At 46.8% G+C, this 10281-nt stretch overlaps 1 protein-coding gene across 1 annotated transcript in view; it reads right to left on the reverse strand.

The window, feature by feature from the left end:
- Nucleotides 1-9821, reverse strand: part of DAAM (disheveled-associated activator of morphogenesis-like protein) — a 107543-nt gene extending 97722 nt beyond the window's left edge. Inside the window, exon 1 of the mRNA XM_025300990.1 lies at nt 9322-9821. The gene's annotated coding sequence lies outside the window, so the exon portion shown is untranslated. The remainder of the gene's footprint in view (nt 1-9321) is intronic.
- Nucleotides 9822-10281: the final 460 nt, after the last annotated feature.

Consider the following 10281-nt stretch of genomic DNA (forward strand, 5'->3'; position numbering starts at 1 on the left):
TCGGTTCCTCGTTAGCGCGTTGTCGCGCGTCGAGGAAGAATAAATTACGCGTTCGATCGCGTTAACTATCTGGAATTTTTGCGATTTTGCCCCGCGTCACGCGGAATATGCACGATCCCCGTGCACGGAGGCAAGCGCGTCGCGGCAAGGAATTTCTGCATTTCGTTCTTTAACGGGCTCCCTTCACGTACAATACGTAACAACTATTCCGCAAGGTAGTTTGCTGGCTGAACATTTCTACCGGATGCAGCTTCCCCGTGGCACTTGAAATTTACGGCGTTTGCGGGTATCGCTGGTGTTCTGTGCGCGTATGATTTGCACGGCTGGAGAATGGAGAATAGAGAATAGAGTCGCTCGCGATGAAGCGAGAGCCGAGTTCAGTTGAGGGTGCATTTCTTTCTTCTCTCCTTTTTTTTTTTGCTCCTTTTCTCCTCGATGGAGATCACCGGAGAGAGAAGGTCGAGATCTCTCCTCTCTCGGACCGGAGCGACGCGATAAAATGAGGATTACGGTCTCGCGCGATGAATCGTCCGCGCCGATGCCGAAAATAGTTTGCGTGAGAGCGAGAGAAGAGACTAGACAGCGGGCCGTGTATTCCAGACGGGGGCCGCTGGAAAGTTTATACGGCATCCCGCCCGAGAGAGCCGTCTCTAAATATTTGAAATGTTCGCGCGGTAACATATGTTTCCTCTCGTCGAGAGGCGATCGCCGGTAAAACTCTCCCGATTACGAATACGTATCGTCGCGATGGGAGTCGCGCCGAGCCGCGAAAGATACATACGTTAAATACGTCGCGATCCACGATAACGATAATGGGAACAAGTGCGAGGAGTGCCGCGCGTAAACTCATCGCTCCTTGTGTAAAGCGCAACTTGAAATTTCCAACGTCCGCTGTGTCGATCCGCGAATATCGCACGCGTTCGTCTCGAATTATTAGGAGCCCGATTTAGTTGCTTTTCTCAAAAACTGATTTACTTAAACAAGATAACGAACAAATATCTTAAACAGATTTCGCGAAATGTAATTCGGCCGTATATAATCACGACGGTTAATGTATCTTTTCTTTACGAGTTCTTTTCTCTCGTTCCTCCTTTTTAACCTTGAAATTTAAATTTACCTCGATATTCGTGGATCCGAATAGCTTCGTTATCTTCGATGAAAATTAGCAGTGTCTCAGACGGATCTCGACGGATCTGTCGAAATTCAGTAGCAAAAAGGACTCGGATCGATGCGCTTTCATGATTTGCAGGATCTTCGTTTGCGAAGACATCCTTCAAAAACTTGATGAAACGACACGAGTGAATTAAGGTACATCCAGATTGTGCCGAAACGCAATCTTTCTTCGCAAAGTATTAGGAGTACAATTTAATTTTGAAGGTTTCTTTTCTTTTTTCTTAAAAACTGATTTACTTAAACAAGATAATGAAAACGAATATCTTATTCGAAATATTTTCCTTCGTTTTCTAGTTTTTTCATCTTTCTGCCGAGAGATGGTGGATTCCGCGAAGGTAAAAGGATTCTTCTTTGATTGATTCAATTTTCAGTAAATTTTCGCACGTGTTCGAAATTAGGAAAGTGTGTATCCTCTAGAGCGTGTTGCATCGACCGGGACAAGTGATAAAGGGATAGAACAACGTCCGGAGAATATGCGGAGTGAGGTCGAGCATTGTCGTGAAGAAGAATCATTTTGCGCCATTTACTCGCAATTGGTAATCGTTTTTGGTCCGATACTCGCTTCGATTTGTATAATTGTTCTCGACAACGATCAGCGGTGACAGTTTCATTCGGATTTAACAGCTCATAGTACACAACACCTTCTTAATCCCACCGCAACAAATACACAGCAATACTTTTGAACCATGAATATTGCGCCTGGGAATGGATGTTGCTGGTTGGCCTGGATCAATCCATGTTTCTTTTCGTTTGGAATTGCCGAAATAGGTCTATTTTTCATCCCCAGTAACAATTCGGTACAAAAAACTCTTCATTTCTGTCTTCATGTCTGTCTGGCGATCAACGAAATGCAAATGTTCATCCGATTCGCAATGGCATTTTCCGATAATTGATGTGGAACCCATTTTGCTTCTTTGTGAATCTTTTCTATATCATGTGAACGTTTAGTAACTGTTGCACGATCAACATTTGATGCTCTGGCAAGTTCTGAAGTGGATTGTGCTGGATTTTCGTTGCTTGCAAATTTGTATTTTCAAGTTTTCTTGATTGTTCCCTTGCAATCTTTGTCGTTAACATTGAAATCATCACTTTTGAATCGTCTAAACCAATATTCGTGTCTTAATTGGTGGAGCAACATCACCATAAATCTCTGTCAGAATTCTATGACCTTTAGCCGCCGTTTTCTTCCAATTGAAAAACAAAAGCAACGCATATTGAAAGAAGCTGCATCTTTAAGATGACATTAATTAATATGATTTTTATTACGTCTATTGTTAGTAAATGATATCGCAGATAATCGCTAAATATCGCAGATTAATATTAAAGAATTAAGAAACAATAGCTGTGATTGGAATATTTTTGACAAAACTGATATTAATTCTTAATATAATGCTGTTTCTCATCTTGGTACCTCTCGTTTTCATCCCCGGTGATTTTTCAATCGGCCACGATGACAAACGCGAAAGAGCGTGGTGTGGGTGTTACAGAATAAATAAATCCTTATTATTCCTTGCCGGTTCTCTTCTCCGGGGGGGGGGAGGAGGGAGCGGGTAACACGCGTTACCTCCCGTAGAAAGTTGCCATACTTACTATCGTATTACCCTCATATCGCGCAGCGCGCGACGGAGGTCGTTAAAAATGCAAGGCGGGAGAATTTCCGCGATGCCGGACGGACGTAACTTCCGGAAAGCTTATAACGCGCGGCCGTGGAAACGAGCGGCAGCGGCGGCGGCGGCGGCGGCGGTGAGCGCGAAAAATGATAGAGGTCCGACGCTCGTCGTTTTAACGCGTTACGCTATTTCTGTACGGCACATAGCATGCTCGCGCGCGCGTGCGCCCGAGCGTGTGTCGAATGTCCCGGTACAGTTAGGTATGCATTTGATAGCACGTTCGACTGCGCGAGCGCGATCGTAAAGACCAGTAAAAATTATAATAAGCGCAGCGTGCGCGCACAAGGGAAAGAACGAGAGAAGGAGCGTATCTCTATCCGCCGCGCCACGCCGCGGCGCTGCCTCCGCAATTCTCTCCGGCGCGCGGCTACCGGCGCGCTGAATACCGGCGGATTAATGCCCGCTAATGCGCGGCCGCTCGTTTTCTCTATGTTGTAAGGAAGATTTCTTGCGCACCGCTCCGTTGCCCGGCTCCATTTTGGGACGGCCGTGCCACGCAGGCGGCGCGCAGTTGAAATTATCGTGCGAGATATCGCGCGAAGATCAAGAACGGCGAGAATGATTGCCGAGCGCGACGGCGATCGTTTTATAGAGTTCCCTCCCCCTCGATTACGCGAGCCAATTTGCGCGATTACGAGTATCGGCCTCGCAAATACCGTAATTATCGCTAACTATCTGCTAAATCATTCCCATCCACGAGGGTGACGCGTCTCGGCCTCTTCGCTGAGCGATCGATATGAATCTTTAACCCTTTAACGCCCGATTTTTTTTATAAATGTTTTAAGAATAAAATTTGAGTTCTTTTGAACTGAGACTATAAGTAGTGATAACAAGAAAAATATCAGAATTTTATATTGGTTTTCTTTATCGTTCGTTTTTTGCTTGTTGGTAAATATGACTTGGATCCTAAAAGCATATACTGAAATGAGCAACCTGAGTACAGAGAGAAATGAAGGGTAATCTATACGACATAACTCTGATAGTCAGCTTGACATTTTTGAGCTGAAACTTTACTATGTTTGTAAGTGAAGTTTATCATTCAGAGCGCCAAGCTTACTATTCCAGAAGAATATCTTATAGATCACCATTTAGATAGTCAATCTTTTTTCATTTTTCGCCGCATAAAAAGCGCTATAGGTCTCCAGGTTTCACGAAAACAGGTTGATTTCTTGATTTTCATGTCCGCCATATTGGATTCGCCATTTTGAATTTCTGTATTCTTCTAATTTCACATTTTGCATCTGAGAAAGCTTCCAAATGTATAAAATTACAACAGATACCAATCTATTCATTTATAGTGCACTTCTAGATGTCAGTAACAATGCTAACTATGCCTACTTGGAATTTGACAAAACATGGTTATCATTAAAACTGAGCTAAAAACAGACTAAACCGAACATCAACACACAATCTGTATACTATTTTTCAGAAGAAGAATTCACCTTTACAGTAGTGCAAAGGAAACGAAAATATCTCCTTTTTTGCCTAAGTTATGGATTCTTAAATTCGTTTCTGGTAACTATTATAGTTACCAGTAGGCGTTAAAGAGTTAAAGAGTCTGGTGGAATGTTTCGTGTTGACGCGTCGATCGCGCCGAGCAGGAGCAAGCAACAGTTTTTTCCACCACGACGTTTCTGTCTTTCGCGACGAAGCCGAGGAAAGGCGGCGACGAGTCGCGCGGCTCGCGAACGCATCGGCGACCAAACGACGACAATGTTTCCCAGCGGTGAGGATCGGTACAATAGCAACAGACGTGTGTGCCTACGTGCGGTACTCGTGTAGGCAGTAACTGACATTTTCAAATGTCAGCGGGCAGCCCTCTCGCAACGCGCTATTTATCATTTGGGTTGCAACGAGCTACGTTGACTTGTATATCTGCACCGAATGCCGAACGCCGCGGCGCGCCGCGGGAGAGTCGCCTTCGGAGATTTCGCTCGCAAAGGTGAGGATCGCCGGTCGGATAGACTCGGCTCCTCCGCTGAATTAGCGGCGGATCGCGAGCCGCCATTAATGTCGCGTTTCCCCGGCCGGGGCAACAAATCTGCGGCGCGCATAATTACCGCCGATACTTACGACGTCGCTTGACGGTAGTTTTTGCGCGTCCATTTAACGTTCATTTTACGACTCGCGATTCGCGAGTATCGCTTTTACTTTTATCACGCGGCCAGTATGATACTATTCGTGCGATGCGACGGGAATTTTCATGCGCTCGCGCAGATACGCGCTGCCGTATCTTTGCACAATACGGTCGAAAGGCTTGAGCAAACATATGCAATAATTGAACGTGAAAAATGTAAAAACTGACTGACGGGAGACACTTGACGAACGAGATAACGGTACGGGTGATGGACGCGCACGTATGTGCCCGACTAGAAATTTTTATCAGGTCACCTAACATTGATAAGGACCTAATGGGATGAATGAAGGATAATTCTATCAAGTCAGTCCTTATAAGATTCTGATGACAATTACACTGAGAAGAAATTGTATTAAAATTAAACAAATATTTGTTCGAATACGACTGTGAATACGTTTATTCAAATTAAGCGACTAATCTCTAAAATGAAATACAGAGGTTCTGAATGTAAACTTTTTTCTTGAATTTTAGGAAATAATTGCTTAATTTAAATAAGTGTATTTACAGTCGGTCATTTGTCACAAAACATTTGTCACAGTATTTGAGCAAATATTTGTTTGATTTTAATACAATTTTTTCTCAGTGTGAGAATAAGGAAGACATTTATAAGGTTATAATGATTGGGTCCGTATAGAATAGGACCTTAATGTACCTATCCCGAGCAGAACATCGTCCCACGGCCGTATTAAAACCCAATCCGGTTTCCAAATTTCAAATAAGGCCCGGATAACTTTATCGGATCCAGCACGTAATAAAAGGAGTGAAACGCACTGCTGCATAACGCCCTGATAAAATTGCCTGAAATCGAGAAACCTAATCAAATGTCCATCAGGATCAAATCAGGCATCCGAATAATGATATCATCGATGGTCAGGGTATAATCCGGAAAATATTGCGAGACAATTGCCACATTCCGACCGGATAAGGACTACTCATAATACCTTCTTATGGCTTGCCTAGTCATGCCATATCGGGCATAAAAAATTGCCGTATTTGATTTCTGCTCGGGTATTGTATGATATAATATGATTTAGTTGATCGGATCTGCGGTGAGATTCTTATTCGTTGTATTTAATATGATTTGCGTTATCAAGTTTTAACAAAAACCATTTGTAGTTCATTTTATATGCATATAATATGAATTACAATATGAATATGAAAGAAAACGTAATAAGGATTCAATAAGGTAATTTAATGAGGACCTGACTATGAATTCTTAATAAGGACCTAATATCTACGCTGCGTTACATGACTTACTAGGACCCGATAATATTACCTTATCGGGACCTGATGTCCATGAGGTTAACCTGACCAGGACCATGAGATAAATTTCTAGTCGGGTGTGTGTGTGTGTGTGTGTGTGTGTGTGTGGTGTGTGTGTGTGTGTGTGTGTGTGTGTGTGTGTGTGTGCAACACCGAAAGAATTTCGACGCAGGAAATTTCGCAATCGCAATTCAGCTATCACCTATCGCATTTACAATGCAAATACCACAAAGTCGTACAATTCCATCGAGTTGTAATGAAGACGTCAATTTCCCTTTAAAGCAAACACGCGCGAAAGCCGGCGAGAAAGCGCCGCGAGAAAGAACTCGTTTTATCCGACAGCCGGTGCAATTGCCTCGGCTATCTTTCGATTATCATGTCGAGGTGTCTACGCGACGTATCTGCATTTCGCGCGTGAAATTTCGCGGATATAAAATTTCGACAGCGACAGCGCTGCGGCTCTAACAAACTAGCGTCGCGAAAACTTGTCGCAGATCTCAATTTGTCGATCCGCGGCGCACGAGTCGCGTCGTTCAATTAGTCGGAGATTACTCACGCGTTACTCTGCAAGAATTTGAATCAGTGAACTGTCGACAGCGGAGCTTTTCAGAGCAGCGCGTCGTGAAAGAAATTATTCATATAATATTGACGTTCTATCGGGGAACAAAATCATCTCCCTTTCATTCGCAACTCATTTGACGTCTCGCGCGATGAAATAACGTACTACTGTGATTAAAAAGTATCCAAACTTTATTTTTAAAAAAATCAAAATTACAATTTAATCATCAAAATTCTTATAGTCTCCTTCAAAGTAGTCCCCATTGCTTGCAACGCACATATGCCAGCGTTTGATCCAGTCCTGGAAACATCGCTCATACGCGGCAGACGGTATGGCCTTCAATTCACACAGCGATTTTTCTCTGATGTCTTCAATCGATTCGAAACGCTGTCCGCGAAATGGTTTTTCCAGTAGGAGGAACAGGAAAATGTCGCAGGGGGCTGTGTCTGGTGAATACGGTGCTTGCGGAGCGACATTCGTTGAGTTTTTGCAGAAAATTTTGGAGAAAATTCAGGTTTTTCGGAATCAAACACGATGCGACCCGTTTCATGTCAAGTACATCGGACAAAATATGCTGGCAGGATCCAAATGATACTTCAACTTCATCTGCTATCTCTCGCACAGTCAATCGACGATTTTGAAGCAACAATTCTTTCACTTTCTCAATGTGAGCGTCATTCGTTGACGTTGATGGTCTTCCAGAGCGTGGGTCGTCTTCGACGGATTCTCGTTCTTCTTGAAACTTCTTAAACCACTCAAACGTACTTGTTTTCGAGAAACAATCGTCGCCACAAGCTTTTCGCAATATTTTGAATGCGTTTGTGAACGAAATTTCGTTCGCAACACAAAATTTCAAACGAATTCTTTGTTCCCATATTTTTCGACATCGTAAAAATCGCCGTGCACAACAATCTTCACCGACATAAGCAACTGCCACTTTCAAACGGCTTGAAGGAACGCCATGATTTTTTCACCAAATGTGAAGGACATGCGTACCAACTTTTAAGAAAGCAAACGGATTTGATTTACAGTTTACCCGCGATTTTTAAAAAATAAAGTTCGGATACTTTTTGATCGCAGTAGTACAAAGCCGAGACGCGCCGAGCGGAATTCGCGTGATTGGTTAGATCGAAAGAGCGAAGTGATCTTTTTTCGCAGCGGGGTCGAGACCAATTAAAGGCGCGTTTTACCGATCACCGCGTGATACACAAAATGAAATAGACGGGCGATGATGAACAAACGATTGAGGGATTAATTAGCTCCACGAACGAGAGACGCTTTTCAATTAGCGGACAGCTAATTTCCTGCCGTGCCCGTTGCAATCGGCGACTTTCGCCTCGACATCGCTCCTGGCTGCTTAGGTGTCTCCGCGATGTTCCCCGGCTGCGCTCGCCGCGGAAAGGCGGAACCGGCGGAGTTTCCTTCCGGATCGGCCCTCACGCTGACGTTTATCGCGTTGTTTTCAATCGCGTTAACGGCTCAGAGCAGAGGCGCGGTTCTCGTGCGCGCGCGCTCGTTTACTTAGGAACCACACCAATCGATCTAATCGTTAAGACCGCCCTCATTAAAACCGCTCGCAATCACCGAGCATAAAACGCCTCGCGTTTTTCGGCGCGACTCGGTCGAGATCGGTTACGCGCGCCGTGCAGCCTCCGTATCTCGATCGCTCCTGTGCAGACAGGTCGATGTATGTATGTGTAATGAATAATAATAATGAGCCGCCCGAGGCAGCGACGAGAGAAAGTTGCACGAGAGTCGGTTTTTCGGTTGCTTTGCGCCCGCAAGTTAGATCGCGCGTATGCTGGAAAGATTTTCTTTCTTCAAGAGTCAAGCTCGAGCGAGATACACGTCACGTCTCGTCAATAATCTCGCACGCGAACGCGCACACACACACACACACACACACACACACAGACACGTGTGAAAGCAATGCATAAGACGAAACATATTATGCCACGATCGTATCTCTGTCATAATCTTCGCCGTAATGATGATGAAAATCATCATTACTCTAACGTGAAAGATAAGACACGTCTTACGATTATCACACCGGTCGTCGCTACCGACAATGACTGGCCGATACGCCGAGCGCATCGTGCCTATCGCTAAACGGACAACAAAGCAGCCGTTATCACAGCTATCATCTCGCCGATTGCAAAGTTGCTTACTAAGGCACGGCAAGGGCGAAGGGAGGGGTAATTGCAATTCCGATACTTTCGAGACCGAGGCGAAGGCACACCTGGACGCACCGTGAATGCGCGCAAACGCGTACCCTCATCTATACGCGATTCTTTACCTCGTCGTTCGTCAGGCTACAAAGATGATTTAATATTTCAAAGCGCGAGCTAACGGAGAGAGCTAAGCGCGCAGGCAAGCAACGTCACGCAGCCGAGTCACGGCGACTCGTCTCGTCCGCCGTGGAATTTGCAGTTACCCCTCGGGGTGACTCGGTGCGTTGGGGTAGCGCCCCATGGTCCGGGCGTTTCGGATGACAAACCGCGGAGGAGGGTTCGCCTTACCAGGTCTCCCGTGGGCCGCGAAACGCGGGGGATCCTCCTGGTCGCGCCGGTCGAGACGCGCCGATCAATAGGAGGCAAAAAGGCACCACATGTCCCGCGGTGGCTTCTCACGCCGCGGCGGCGCTCACAGGATCAACAACGGTGGCGGGCATCCCCGACGGTGTCGTCGCGTCGCGTCAGATCGCGCGTCGCGTCACGTCGCGCCGTTGACGTTCCGCTCCGCTTCGGCAAGTGGAAGTGGAAATGACGGCGCGCCGGCGGAATCCCGATGCTTTCAGCGCGTTGATGCGACGCGACGGATTCGAATCGGGAACGAGACACGCGAACGAGACTCGACGATGATGACGGTGACGGCGGCGGCGGCGGCAGCGTCGGCGTCGGGACGCTCGCAACGCGAAAGCTGAGAAAAGTCAAGACACTGGCCTCCTGCCATCGAAGAGACCGTCGACCCGGCGCGGCGCGGCGCGGCGCAGCGGCTCTGGTACGGGACAACGCACTGCGCCGACGTCACACGACGACGGCGACGCCGACGTCGCCGTCGTCGTCGTCGCCAAGGCGACGGCGCGCGCCGGTTTTTCTTTTCCGCCGGGCACGCGCGCGCGCGCGCGCGCAGTTGCCGGCCTGTTCGATTCGATCCCTCGAATTGCACCCGGCGAGATCTCGCGGCGCGAAATTCGGGAATTTGCAGGAGCCCTCTTCTTCTCGCGAATTTTCCCCGCGCTCCCCTGCGCGGGACAGTGCGAGTCTACGTCGTTCTGTCGTCGCGTGCGATGCGATTTACTGCGCGAGAATAAATGGACGGCAGGTGCGGGAGATGAGATTACCGTCGTTACCGCGTCTTCGGCCTGGATTTTTATGATAATCTCCGCGGGCGACCGCAAATATGTCCGTCCGCACACACAGCGCACGCGCATACACGCGCGCTGCGCGTCTACTTGTATCGCGACCGCGGCCGCACGT

The sequence above is a fragment of the Harpegnathos saltator genome, unplaced genomic scaffold, assembly GCF_003227715.2.
Source record: "Harpegnathos saltator strain DR-91 unplaced genomic scaffold, Hsal_v8.6 scaffold397, whole genome shotgun sequence".
Lineage (NCBI taxonomy): Eukaryota > Metazoa > Arthropoda > Insecta > Hymenoptera > Formicidae > Harpegnathos > Harpegnathos saltator.